Source organism: Scyliorhinus torazame, chromosome 5 (assembly GCF_047496885.1).
Source record: "Scyliorhinus torazame isolate Kashiwa2021f chromosome 5, sScyTor2.1, whole genome shotgun sequence".
NCBI lineage: Eukaryota > Metazoa > Chordata > Chondrichthyes > Carcharhiniformes > Scyliorhinidae > Scyliorhinus > Scyliorhinus torazame.
Genome location: NC_092711.1, coordinates 322,897,443 through 322,911,282, shown reverse-complemented (window position 1 = coordinate 322,911,282; position 13,840 = coordinate 322,897,443). Strand labels below are relative to the sequence as shown.

General features: G+C 50.5%; 1 long non-coding RNA gene across 1 annotated transcript in view; it reads right to left on the bottom strand.

Moving 5' to 3' along the window:
• The window catches only part of LOC140422813 (uncharacterized), a 254,025-nt gene extending 243,036 nt beyond the window's left edge, over positions 1–10,989 (bottom strand). The window contains exon 1 of the long non-coding RNA XR_011947620.1: positions 10,656–10,989. This is a non-coding gene — a long non-coding RNA (uncharacterized lncRNA). The remainder of the gene's footprint in view (positions 1–10,655) is intronic.
• Between the last annotated feature and the right edge of the window lie 2,851 nt (positions 10,990–13,840).

Genomic DNA, 13,840 nt, shown 5'->3' with positions numbered 1-13,840 from the left:
GTGCTGAGGGAATGCTCCACTTCAGTGTGGAGCTGAGGGAATGCTGCATTGCAGTGCCGTGCTGAGGGAATGCTGCATTGCAATTTGGAGCTGAGTGGGTGCTGCATTGCAGTGTGGAGCTGAGGGAGTGCTGCATTGCAGTGTGGAGCTGAGGTAATGCTGCAATGCAGTGTGGAGCTGAGGGAATCCAGCATTGCAGTGTGGGGCTGAGGGAATGCTGCATTGCAGTGCGGGGCTGAGGGAATGCTGCATTGCAGTGTGGAGCTGAGGGAATGCTGCACTGCAGTGCGTGTCTGAGGGAATGCTGCAATGCAGTGCGGGGTTGAGGGAATGCTGCACTGCAGTGCGGGTCTGAGGGAACGCTGCATTGCAATGCGGGGCTGAGGTAATGCTGCATTGCAGTGTGGAGCTGAGTGGGTGCTGCATTGCAGTGTGGAGCTGGGGGGTGCTGCATTGCAGTGTGGAGCTGAGGTAATGCTGCAATGCAGTGTGGAGCTGAGGGAACCCTGCATTGCAGTGCGGGGGTGAGGGAACGCTGCATTGCAGTGCGGGGCTGAGGGAACGCTGCATTGCAATGCGGGGCTGAGGGAACGCTGTATTGCAGTGTGGAGCTGACGGAATGCTGCATTGCAGTGTGGAGCTGAGGGAATGCTGCATTGCAGTATGGAGCTGAGGGAATGCTGCATTGCAGTGTGGAGCTGAGGGATTTCTGCATTGCAGTGAGGAGCTGAGGGAATGCTGCATTGCAGTGTTGAGCTGAGACAATGCTGCATTGCAGTGTGGGGCTGAGGGAATTCTGCTCTGCAGTGCGGGGTTGAGGGAATGCTGCACTGCAGTGCAGGCCTGATGGAATGCTGCATTGCAGTGCGGCGCTGATGGAATTCTGCTCTGCAGTGCGGGGTTGAGGGAATGCTGCACTGAAGTGCGGTTCTGAGGGAATGCTGCACTGCCGTGCGGGTCTGAGGGAATGCTGCAATGCAGTGCGGGGTTGAGGGAATGCTGCACTGCAGTGCGGGTCTGAGGGAATGCTGCAATGCAGTGCAGGGTTGAGGGAATCTGCACTGCAGTGCAGGCCTGAGGGAATGCTGCATTGCAGTGCGGTGCTGAGGAAATGCTGCATTGCAGTTCGGTTCTGATGCAATGCTGCTTTGCAGTGTCCAGCTGATTGAATGCTGCATTGCAGTGCGGTGCTGAGGGAATGGTGCATTGCAGTGTGTGGGTAAGGGAATGCTGTATTGCAGTGCGGTGCTGAGGGAATGCTGTATTGCAGTGTGTGAGTGAGGGAATGCTGCATTGCAGTGCGGGTCTGAGGGAATGCTGCAATGCAGTGCGGGGTTGAGGGAATGCTGCACTGCAGTGCGGGTCTGAGGGAATGCTGCAATGCAGTGCGGGGTTGAGGGAATCTGCACTGCAGTGCAGGCCTGAGGGAACGCTGCATTGCAATGCGGGGCTGAGGTAATGCTACATTGCAGTGTGGAGCTGAGTGGGTGCTGCATTGCTGTGTGGAGCTGAGGGAATGCTGTATTGCAGTGTGTGAGTGAGGGAATGCTGCATTGCAGTGCGGGTCTGAGGGAATGCTGCAATGCAGTGCGGGGTTGAGGGAATGCTGCACTGCAGTGCGGGTCTGAGGGAATGCTGCAATGCAGTGCGCGGTTGAGGGAATCTGCACTGCAGTGCAGGCCTGAGGGAACGCTGCATTGCAATGCGGGGCTGAGGTAATGCTACATTGCAGTGTGGAGCTGAGTGGGTGCTGCATTGCTGTGTGGAGCTGAGAGAATGCTGCTTTGCAGTGTGGAGCTGGGGGAATGCTGCACTGCAGTGTCGATCAGAGGGAATGCTGCATTGCAGTGCGGTGCTGAGGGAATGCTCCATTTCAGTGTGGAGCTGAGGGAATGCTGCATTGCAGTGCCGTGCTGAGGGAATGCTGCATTGCAGTGTGGAGCTGAGTGGGTGCTGCATTGCAGTGTGGAGCTGAGGGAGTGCTGCATTGCAGTGTGGAGCTGAGGTAATGCTGCAATGCAGTGTGGAGCTGAGGGAATCCAGCATTGCAGTGCGGGGCTGAGGGAATGCTGCATTGCAGTGCGGGGCTGAGGGAACGCTGCATTGCAGTGTGGAGCTGAGGGAATGCTGCACTGCAGTGCGGGTCTGAGGGAATGCTGCAATGCAGTGCGGGGTTGAGGGAATGCTGCACTGCAGTGAGGGTCTGAGGGAACACTGCATTGCAATGCGGGGCTGAGGTAATGCTACATTGCAGTGTGGAGCTGAGTGGGTGCTGCATTGCAGTGTGGAGCTGGGGGAGTGCTGCATTGCAGTGTGGAGCTGAGGTAATGCTGCAATGCAGTGTGGAGCTGAGGGAATCCTGCATTGCAGTGCGGGGCTGAGGGAACGCTGCATTGCAGTGCGGGGCTGAGGGAACGATGCATTGCAATGCGGGGCTGAGGGAATGCTGTATTGCAGTGTGGAGCTGATGGAATGCTGCATTGCAGTGTGGAGCTGAGGGAATGCTGCATTGCAGTATGGAGCTGAGGGAATGCTGCATTGCAGTGTGGAGCTGAGGGATTTCTGCATTGCAGTGAGGAGCTGAGGGAATGCTGCATTGCAGTGTTGAGCTGAGACAATGCTGCATTGCAGTGTGGTGCTGAGGGAATTCTGCTCTTCTGTGCGTGGTTGAGGGAATGCTGCACTGAAGTGCGGTTCTGAGGGAATGCTGCACTGCAGTGCGGGTCTGAGGGAATGCTGCAATGCAGTGCGGGGTTGAGGGAATGCTGCACTGTAGTGCAGGCCTGATGGAATGCTGCATTGCAGTGCGGGGCTGATGGAATTCTGCTCTGCAGTGCGGGGTTGAGGGAATGCTGCACTGAAGTGCGGTTCTGAGGGAATGCTGCACTGCAGTGCGGGTCTGAGGGAATGCTGCAATGCAGTGCGGGGTTGAGGGAATGCTGCACTGCAGTGCGGGTCTGAGGGAATGCTGCAATGCAGTGCGGGGTTGAGGGAATCTGCACTGCAGTGCAGGCCTGAGGGAATGCTGCATTGCAGTGCGGGGCTGATGGAATTCTGCTCTGCAGTGCGGGGTTGAGGGAATGCTGCACTGAAGTGTGGTTCTGAGGGAATGCTGCACTGCAGTGCGGGTCTGAGGGAATGCTGCAATGCAGTGCGGTGTTGAGGGAATGCTGCACTGCAGTGCAGGCCTGAGGGAATGCTGCATTGCAGTGCGGTGCTGAGGAAATGCTGCACTGCAGTTCGGTTCTGATGCAATGCTGCTTTGCAGTGTCCAGCTGATTGAATGCTGCATTGCAGTGCGGTGCTGAGGGAATGGTGCATTGCAGTGTGTGGGTAAGGGAATGCTGTATTGCAGTGCGGTGCTGAGGGAATGCTGTATTGCAGTGTGTGAGTGAGGGAATGCTGCATTGCAGTGTGGAGCTGAGGGAATGCTGTATTGCAGTGCGGTGCTGAGGGAATATTGTATTGCAGTGCGGTGCTGAGGGAACGCTGCATTGCAGTGCGGTGCTGAGGGAAGGCTGCATTGCAGTGTGTTTCTCAGGGAATGCAGTATTGCTGTGTGGAGCTGAGAGAATGCTGCATTGCACTGTGGAGCTGAGGAATGGTGCATGGCAGTGGGGAGCTGAGTGACTGCTGCATTGCAGTGCGGTGCTGAGGGAATGCTGCATTGCAGTGTGGAGTTGAGGGAATGCTGTATTGCAGTGCGGTGCTGAGGGAATGCTGTATTGCAGTGCGGTGCTGAGGGAATGCTGCATTGCAGTGTGGATCTGAGGGAATGCTGCATTGCTGTGTGGAGCTGAGAGAATGCGGCACTGCAGTGTGGAGCTGGGGGAATGCTGCACTGCAGTGTCGATCAGAGGGAATGCTGCATTGCAGTGCGGTGCTGAGGGAATGCTCCACTTCAGTGTGGAGCTGAGGGAATGCTGCATTGCAATTTGGAGCTGAGTGGGTGCTGCATTGCAGTGTGGAGCTGAGGGAGTGCTGCATTGCAGTGTGGAGCTGAGGTAATGCTGCAATGCAGTGTGGAGCTGAGGGAATCCAGCATTGCAGTGCGGGGCTGAGGGAACGCTGCATTGCAGTGCGGGGTTGAGGGAATGCTGCACTGCAGTGCGGGTCTGAGGGAACGCTGCATTGCAATGCGGGGCTGAGGTAATGCTGCATTGCAGTGTGGAGCTGAGTGGGTGCTGCATTGCAGTGTGGAGCTGGGGGGGTGCTGCATTGCAGTTTGGAGCTGAGGGAACCCTGCATTGCAGTGCGGGGGTGAGGGAACGCTGCATTGCAGTGCGGGGCTGAGGGAACGCTGAATTGCAATGCGGGGCTGAGGGAACGCTGTATTGCAGTGTGGAGCTGACGGAATGCTGCATTGCAGTGTGGAGCTGAGGGAATGCTGCATTGCAGTATGGAGCTGAGGGAATGCTGCATTGCAGTGTGGAGCTGAGGGATTTCTGCATTGCAGTGAGGAGCTGAGGGAATGCTGCATTGCAGTGTTGAGCTGAGACAATGCTGCATTGCAGTGTGGGGCTGAGGGAATTCTGCTCTGCAGTGCGGGGTTGAGGGAATGCTGCACTGCAGTGCAGGCCTGATGGAATGCTGCATTGCAGTGCGGCGCAGATGGAATTCTGCTCTGCAGTGCGGGGTTGAGGGAATGCTGCACTGAAGTGCGGTTCTGAGGGAATGCTGCACTGCAGTGCGGGTCTGAGGGAATGCTGCAATGCAGTGCGGGGTTGAGGGAATGCTGCACTGCAGTGCGGGTCTGAGGGAATGCTGCAATGCAGTGCAGGGTTGAGGGAATCTGCACTGCAGTGCAGGCCTGAGGGAATGCTGCATTGCAGTGCGGTGCTGAGGAAATGCTGCATTGCAGTTCGGTTCTGATGCAATGCTGCTTTGCAGTGTCCAGCTGATTGAATGCTGCATTGCAGTGCGGTGCTGAGGGAATGGTGCATTGCAGTGTGTGGGTAAGGGAATGCTGTATTGCAGTGCGGTGCTGAGGGAATGCTGTATTGCAGTGTGTGAGTGAGGGAATGCTGCATTGCAGTCTGGAGCTGAGGGAATGCTGTATTGCAGTACGGTGCTGAGGGAATGCTGTATTGCAGTGCGGTGCTGAGGGAATGCTGCATTGCAGTGCGGTGCCGAGGGAAGGCTGCATTGCAGTGTGTTTCTCAGGGAATGCAGTATTGCTGTGTGGAGCTGAGAGAATGCTGCATTGCACTGTGGAGCTGAGGAATGGTGCATGTTAGTGGGGAGCTGAGTGACTGCTGCCTTGCAGTGTGGAGTTGAGGGAATGCTGTATTGCAGTGCGGTGCTGAGGGAATGCTGTATTGCAGTGCGGTGCTGAGGGAATGCTGCATTGCAGTGTGGATTTGAGGGAATGCTGCATTGCAGTGCGGTGCTGAGGGAATGCTCCATTTCAGTGTGGAGCTTAGGGAATGCTGCATTGCAGTGCCGTGCTGAGGGAATGCTGCATTGCAGTGTGGAGCTGAGTGGGTGCTGCATTGCAGTGCCGAGCTGAGGGAGTGCTGCATTGCAGTGTGCAGCTGAGGTAATGCTGCAATGCAGTGTGGAGCTGAGGGAATCCAGCATTGCAGTGCGGGGCTGAGGGAATGCTGCATGCAGTGCGGGGCTGAGGGAACGCTGCATTGCAGTATAGAGCTGAGGGAATGCTGCACTGCAGTGCGGGGCTGAGGGAACGCTGCATTGCAGTGCGGGGCTGAGGGAACGCTGCATTTCAATGCGGGGCTGAGGGAATGCTGTATTGCAGTGTGGAGCTGAGGGAATGCTGCATTGCAGTATGGAGCTGAGGGAATGCTGCATTGCAGTGTGGAGCTGAGGGATTTCTGCATTGCAGTGAGGAGCTGAGGGAATGCTGCATTGCAGTGCCGTGCTGAGGGAATGCTGCATTGCAGTGTGGAGCTGAGTGGGTGCTGCATTGCAGTGCGGAGCTGAGGGAGTGCTGCATTGCAGTGTACAGCTGAGGTAATGCTGCAATGCAGTGTGGAGCTGAGGGAATCCAGCATTGCAGTGCGGGGCTGAGGGAATGCTGCATGCAGTGCGGGGCTGAGGGAACGCTGCATTGCAGAATAGAGCTGAGGGAATGCTGCACTGCAGTGCGGGGCTGAGGGAACGCTGCATTGCAGTGCGGGGCTGAGGGAACGCTGCATTTCAATGCGGGGCTGAGGGAATGCTGTATTGCAGTGTGGAGCTGAGGGAATGCTGCATTGCAGTATGGAGCTGAGGGAATGCTGCATTGCAGTGTGGAGCTGAGGGCTTTCTGCATTGCAGTGAGGAGGTGAGGGAATGCTGCATTGCAGTTTTGAGCTGAGACAATGCTGCATTGCAGTGTGGGGCTGAGGGAATTCTGCTCTGCAGTGCGGGGTTGAGGGAATGCTGCACTGCAGTGCGGGGTTGAGGGAATGCTGCACTGAAGTGCGGTCCTGAGGGAATGCTGCACTGCAGTGCGGGTCTGAGGGAATGCTGCAATGCAGTGCGGGGTTGAGGGAATGCTGCACTGCAGTGCAGGCCTGAGGGAATGCTGCATTGCAGTGAGGGGCTGATGGAATTCTGCTCTGCAGTGCGGGGTTGTGGGAATGCTGCACTGAAGTGCGGTTCTGAGGGAATGCTGCACTGCAGTGCGGGTCTGAGGGAATGCTGCAATGCAGTGCGGGGTTGAGGGAATGCTGCACTGCAGTGCAGGCCTGAGGGAATGCTGCATTGCAGTGTGGGGCTGAGGGAATGCTGCATTGCCATGCAGGGCTGAGGGAATGCTGCATTGTAGTGCGGAGCTGAGACAGTGCTGCACTGCAGTGCGGAGCTGCGACAATGGTGCACTGCAGTGCGGGACTGAGGGAAAGGTGCATTGCAGTGCGGGGCTGAGGGAATCCTGCATTGCAGGGTTGGGCTGAGGGATTGCAGCATTGCAGTGTGGGGCTGAGGGAATGCTGCATTGCAGTGTGGAGCTGAGGGAATGCTGCATTGCAGTGTGGGGCTGAGGGAATGCTGCATTGCAGTGTGGGGCTGAGGGAATACTGCATTGCTGTGTAGGCTGAGGGAATGCTGCACTGCAGTGTGGGGCTGAGGGAATGCTGCATTGGAGTGTGGGGATGAGGGAATGCTGCATTGCAGTGTGGAGCTGAGGGAATGCTGCTTTGCAGTGCGGTGCTGAGGGAATGCTGCATTTCCGTGTGGCACTGAGGGAATGCTGCATTGCAGTGCGGGGCTGAGGGAATACTGCATTGCAGTGTGGGGCTCAGGGAATGCTGCATTGCAGTGTGGGGCTGAGGGAATGCTGCATTGCAGTGAGGGGCTGAGGGAATGCTGCATTGCAGTGTGGGGCTGAGGGAATGCTGCATTGCAGTGCGGGGCTGAGGGAATGCTGCATTGCAGTGCGGTGCTGAGGGAATGCTGCATTGCAGTGTGGGTCTGAGGGAATGCTGCATTGCAGTGCGGGGCTGAGGGAATGCTGCATTGCAGTGCGGGGCTGAGGGAATACTGCATTGCAGTGCGGGGCTGAGGGAATGCTGCATTGCAGTGCGGTGCTGAGGGAATGCTGCATTGCAGTGTGGGTCTGAGGGAATGCTGCATTGCAGTGCGGGGCTGAGGGAATGCTGCATTGCAGTGCGGGGCTGAGGGAATACTGCATTGCAGTGCGGGTCTGAGGGAATACTGCATTGCAGTGTGGGGCTGAGGGAATGCTGCATTGCAGTGTGGGGCTGAGGGCATGCTGCATTGCAGTGTGGGGCTGAGGGAATGCTGCATTGCAGTGAGGGGCTGAGGGAATACTGCATTGCAGTGTGGGGCTGAGGGAATGCTGCATTGCAGTGCGCGGCTGAGGGAATGCTGCATTGCAGTGCGGTGCTGAGGGAATGCTGCATTGCAGTGTGGGTCTGAGGGAATGCTGCATTGCAGTGCGGGGCTGAGGGAATGCTGCATTGCAGTGCGGGGCTGAGGGAATACTGCATTGCAGTGCGGGTCTGAGGGAATACTGCATTGCAGTGTGGGGCTGAGGGAATGCTGCATTGCAGTGTGGGGCTGAGGGAATGCTGCATTGCAGTGTGGGGCTGAGGGAATGCTGCATTGCAGTGTGGGGCTGAGGGAATGCTGCATTGCAGTGTGGGGCTGAGGGAGTGCTGCATTGCAGTGTGGTGCTGAGGGAATGCTGCATTGCAGTCTGGTCCTGTGGGAGTGCTGCACTGGCTTCTTTGCTGACAACTCTTTTTTTCCAAAGAAAAATTAAGGACTGGGACTACTTTGCACAATCTTTAATCTTCATATCCCCTCAGGATTCATTTCAGGAAAATCTGTTGACGTTTTAAAATGAATGTGATCATCGCCTGTTCATATTGAGCACCGCCGGAGACAATTCCGCGGTGCAGGGAAACCTTACCAAGTATCAAGTGAATATTCGCTGAACTGCATCCAATGCAATATTCATATCACCAAGCCGATTTCGACATCATCTTCCAAACCCACGACCACCACCATCTAGAAGGACAAGAGCAGCAGATACCTGGGAACCCCACCAACTGGAGGTTCCCCTCCAAGTCACTCATCACCCTGACTTGGAAATATTTCGTTCCTTCACTGTCACTGGGGCAACATCCTGCAGAATCCTCCCTAACAGCACTGTGGGTGTGCCTACACCTCAGGGACTGCAGCGGCTCAAGAAGGCAGCTCACCCCCACCTTCTGAAGGGTAGCTAGGGATGGGCAATAAATGCTGGCCTAACCAGGCCCCCATCCCATGAAAGAATAAAAGAAAATGTGCAGTGGAGTTCTTCCTGGTGTCCTGGACAATTTATCAGTTCACCGGAACGGGCATTAAGATCATTGTGGCGTTGCTCTTTGTGGCATCTTGCTGTGCTCAAATTAGGTGCTGCGTTTCCCACCTTAGTGACTGAACATGAAAGGTTATTTATTGGCTGTAACGCCGCTTTGAGACATTGAGTGGGCAATAAAAATCAATTCCTTCTTTTACTGTGCAGCAGGCATTAATATTGCCATTCAGTGAAGAATTTGATGGCACCCCGTCACCTCTTCGCCAGTTCGGACTGAATTATCATGGAATTACACCTTGATTGCAATCCGGAATGCATTGGGCTGGACTATTTTCCGTGTTGGCGGGTTTGGAAGGGCACAGGGCGGAATTTCAGAGAGTTGTGAGCGGGTCACCGCGGGTCAGGGACCTCTGGCCAATGTGACAGTTAAAGCTGGGAAATGGGGAAAGCAGCGGCTGGGTGATGAGGCTGCAGATTGACAGAAAAGTTCATGAAAACTGCCATGAGGTCGATATATCCAATGATGCAACGTATTTTCTTTAAAAAGAAAAACACTTAATACCGAACCTTTTGGAGTTAATTTGATTGAGTTTTAATGTGGGGGGGGGGGGGGGGGGGGGGATGCAAACCAACCCATTTCATTGTTGGTGAAAGCACGCTGACCAATCGGCGTCTGTGCATTTTTTAAGGGGGGAAATGATTCAGAAATAATGCCAGCGACTCAAACGGTGAAGACAACAGCCCCGAGTCTGGAGCAGGACATGTGGACTGGAGTTGGGGCACATTTAGAAAGTTCCTGACTAAACAATCGCAAACTGTTTGATCTTCACCAAAGAAGCTTCAGTTTCTGCGTTTAATTAAATCCAGTGGACAACACTTCCTGGGCAGGCAGACCTCATTACATCCCATCCATTTAATTTCTCACAGGTGTCCTTCAAACTATCGGCGAAAGTAAACAATAAAAGCGCTGCAAAAACCAGAAGAGAATCATTTAGATAATTCCAATCAGATTCTTCGAGAAATCCCGGTTTGTTTTACATAATGGAATATTAATTTTTACATAATGGAATATTAATTTCTCCAGCATTTAATTTTAACTTTGTGTATTTTTGGCAATTGTATTTTTCCTCCTCTTTCTCAGCTAATTGAAAGCTGAGGAATGAAAGCACGGAGACGTGTCAAACTCCAATCACACAAACAGCAATAACTCAACGCAGGCAAACTCATTGTTGGTGCAAAAATAAATGAAATGAAAATCGCGTATTGTCACAAGTAGGCTTCAAATGAAGTTACTGTGAAAAGCCCCAAGTCGCCACATTCCGGCGACTGTTCGGGTACAAACTGCGGGGTTGCCTTTTGAATGGGTGGGTTCAAATTAATTTCATTTCATTTTCCTTCCATTTTACATTGTGTCGAGGATATCAGCAAACAATCTCACACAAGTGGAAATGGGGGCGATGGAATAGTTTAGGTGTACAGGAGACGCAAGTGTCCATTATTGAAAAGCCGACTCCGAATGAATAATACTAACTCTGAAGACTGAAGACCACTCTCACTGTCCCCTTCACTCGAACTCATTTCAGGTGACTGATTAAGCCTGAAAAATTGTCACTAATGACTAAATATTTACGGGCAAAGAGCCCGTGTTTAACACGCTGTGATTTGTAGCAAAATTCGTCTCAATATTGGGATTTGACTTTATCCAAATTATATTCACTGGGGATCTTGTTTTTGCCTCTGTTGTCAACTCTTGCTGATTTTCATTTTAGATTTATGTATTTATATCGTTCTTGGGTTATGTGTCTTGCCCGAAAAATAAACTCCAGGAATAAACAATTTACAATACGGCAAAGGCTGGGTTAAAAACACTTCAACAACTGCTGACCTGTGAAAAGCTGCAGAGCCCATATTGCCTTTACTGAGCGGCCCACCGCTATCAGCTGCAATTTAATCAGCAACTGTTTTTCTTTTAAACTTTGCAGCGATTTCTTTGGCAATACCAAACTAAACATGACTTAGTAAACTCCATCCAGCACGGTCTTCAGAAGAACGCAGAGAACTCGTTCGATTGAAAAATGAATGATAAGCAAATTGCTTCGCAAAGGAAAGCTTGAGTGTTTGAAGTGGGAGTTATGTTGCAGTCCCCTGTTCTGTTCAGTGAGCCTTTCCAACTAATTCTGAGATGGAAATCCAACAACCCCATCTGTAATAAAAAGCCGAATCCGTTGCAAAAAGGATTCTGTTGCTGTTATTTTTCTATTAAGAGAACGCTATGCTAAGCCTTTATCAGTCATTTTCATGTTGCCATGGCAACCGTATCCCTGCAGGATTGTGACCTACGATGACTACAGTACAAAGCTAAATATCCCTTTGAAGACCGAAAAATAGGTTCATATTTATGCAAGAAAAAAATCAACATATGATTCAGCCGTTTAAGAATATGGCCAAGATTTTTCGTGATGTGAGCACTGAAGCTTTGACACTAGGAGAATTGATCCCCCTCCTCTTTATCCCCGACTTTGACGGCCCGTGATTAAATATTTGTATTTATTAAGCCAACATTTGTTTTTAAAGTGGGTTGGGTAAGAAACTCCCCCTAGATAGTTTCTATATTGAGGGGACTGTTTATTTACTTTCATTGGTGTTGTCGACTGGTAACTTTCTCAAGCTTACACAGGAGTGAGGGAGCAAAATTATTTTAGCTGCTAAAAGTCGGTTGTTATGACAAAAATCCCCCAGTGCCTGCCAACTTGGGAAGTTCGAGTGACCGACATGCGACGGGAGCCTTTTCTTTCTTTTTTTTTGATAAAAAAATAAATTTACTTGGAAGAAACGCGTATGACCAGTTTACCGAGAGTAACAAAAAGATTAGGCTTTGAAAGTATTAGATTGACAGTACCATGGGTACAAAGCGCAACAGGCTTCTGCTTTGAAGAAAATTGTGCTCTGGGTGTCAAGTTTCTGTCAAAACTGGTGACTGCATGCATGCTTAATTGTGAATAAGACCTCTTGTGTTATTGCTAAGCATTAAAGCCTGTCTTTGCAACCAAATTCCACGCAAACATATTCAACTCGTCTGAGGATCAGATACAACAAACAAGACAAATTTGTTACTGGTTGGCTGAGAGTATGGAAGATATTAATGTGAGAGTAGGAAATCATTTAAAGGTATTTATTTATGTGATGTAGATCATGATTTGACTTGATTGGCGAACGGGTGTCACACACTTAATGATCGAGATGAATTGTAATTACATTTAGTGAGGTCCATAGTGATCCAATATTGAGGGCACATTGAGCTCATGTTTAATTTGAAATTTCAGACTATGAAGGTCTGAAAGTTTTCGGAATCTTATTCGCATTCAGTTCTCTTTTACACTGAATATGCGAGCGGTGACTAAAGCATCTCACCACCAAATCGTTTCTACCCCAAACCCCCATTTCTCAGTCCCCCTGCTGAGGTTCGCGCTTTTATTTTCAAGGTAATGCACTTTGACATCAGCACGATTTGATCTGACAGACTTTATTTTGTGGAATGTAATCACCTAGCAGACTTGGCAAGGTTAAATCTGGGCCCTTTTTCCCCCAAATAGATTGTTAAAAGGCTTCAAATCTGCACCAAATAATGAAACAAAATATTAAGACGTTCTCACTACTGACAAGTGATGGTACCAGAGATGGTTCTAAAATAATTTCTTGAAACAGTGAGAAATTATTGATTTTTAAAATTAGCTTGCCTCGTCAGTTACCCAATTGTTATATATTTAGGCTATATGATCCATAAGAAGATAATATAAAATAAATAGGGAAAAAATTGAAAGTTAAAGGAAATGAAATAAGATGGGACAAAGTCAAGATAATTATCAGAAGAAAGTGTTGAAATATGGCAAAATAAGTGTCATGAATTAATCAACCGTGCATGTTTAAGGGCAAATTAAAGAATAATTTATGTCCAGTTAGGTGTTACACATTCATGTGCGTGTGCTTTGTAAGTTCAATATGGATAGGACTAGATGAGGTGCTTAGTGTCCCTTTTAATGCCATAGTGTTGATGTGGCATTGACCTTGTTTGTATAGCCGTTCTAGTCAGGCGTGATTGCTTGTACTGGGTACTTGAGGCTCTGTGGTGAGTAGAATGCATCCTAGAGGCTTCAATTGCAAATAAGCATAGGAAAGCACTGATTACAAAACATTCTCCATGGACCATCACACCTACTCCCTCCCCTGACCCCCAAACCCATCATGATGACTGGAACATCATGACAAAGTACTTCATTCCCTCCTCCGTTCCCTCATCTCACTCCATCACTCCCACCAGCCTTCCACCTCCTGAAAAAAGCAAAAACAAAACACCGGCCAATAGGGGAGAAAATACCCTGGAAAATTCCTCTTATAATATAATAATCTTTATTAGTGTCACAAGTAGGCTTACGTTAACACTGCAATGAAGTTACTGTGAAAATCCCCTTGTTGCCACACTCCGGAGGAAACCGGAGCATCTGGAGGAAACCCACACAGACACTGCCACGCCCTCAAACTGCAATTTTAAAAATTTGCACTCTGACTTACATTTATTTGATGCCGTTCATGACCAAAATATATCCGGAATCACTTTGCAGCCATTACGTATCTTTGCAATTCAGTCACTGTTATATGTAGCATGTAGCAACAATCTGTGCACAGTGAGATCCAACAAATAGAAATGTCATGACAACCTGATAATCTGATTTTTATTGATTTTGGACAGGATGCCAATCAAGCGGGGCTGCTTTCTCCTGGATGGTATTAATGTGGCTAGTCCAGTTCAGTTTCTGGTCAATAGTAATGTTGATTGGGGGGTATTCAGCGATGGTAAATCCATTGAATGTCAAGGGGCGATAGTTAGATTCTCTCATTGGAAATGGTCATTGCTGAGAACTTGTGTGGTTCAAATGTTACTTACTACTTGAATATTGTGCAGTTCTTGTTGCACATGGCCATGGACTGTTTTCAGTGTCTGAGGGGTAGCGAATGGTGCTATACATTGTGCAGTCATCAGTAAACATCCCCACTTCTGACCTTATGATGGAG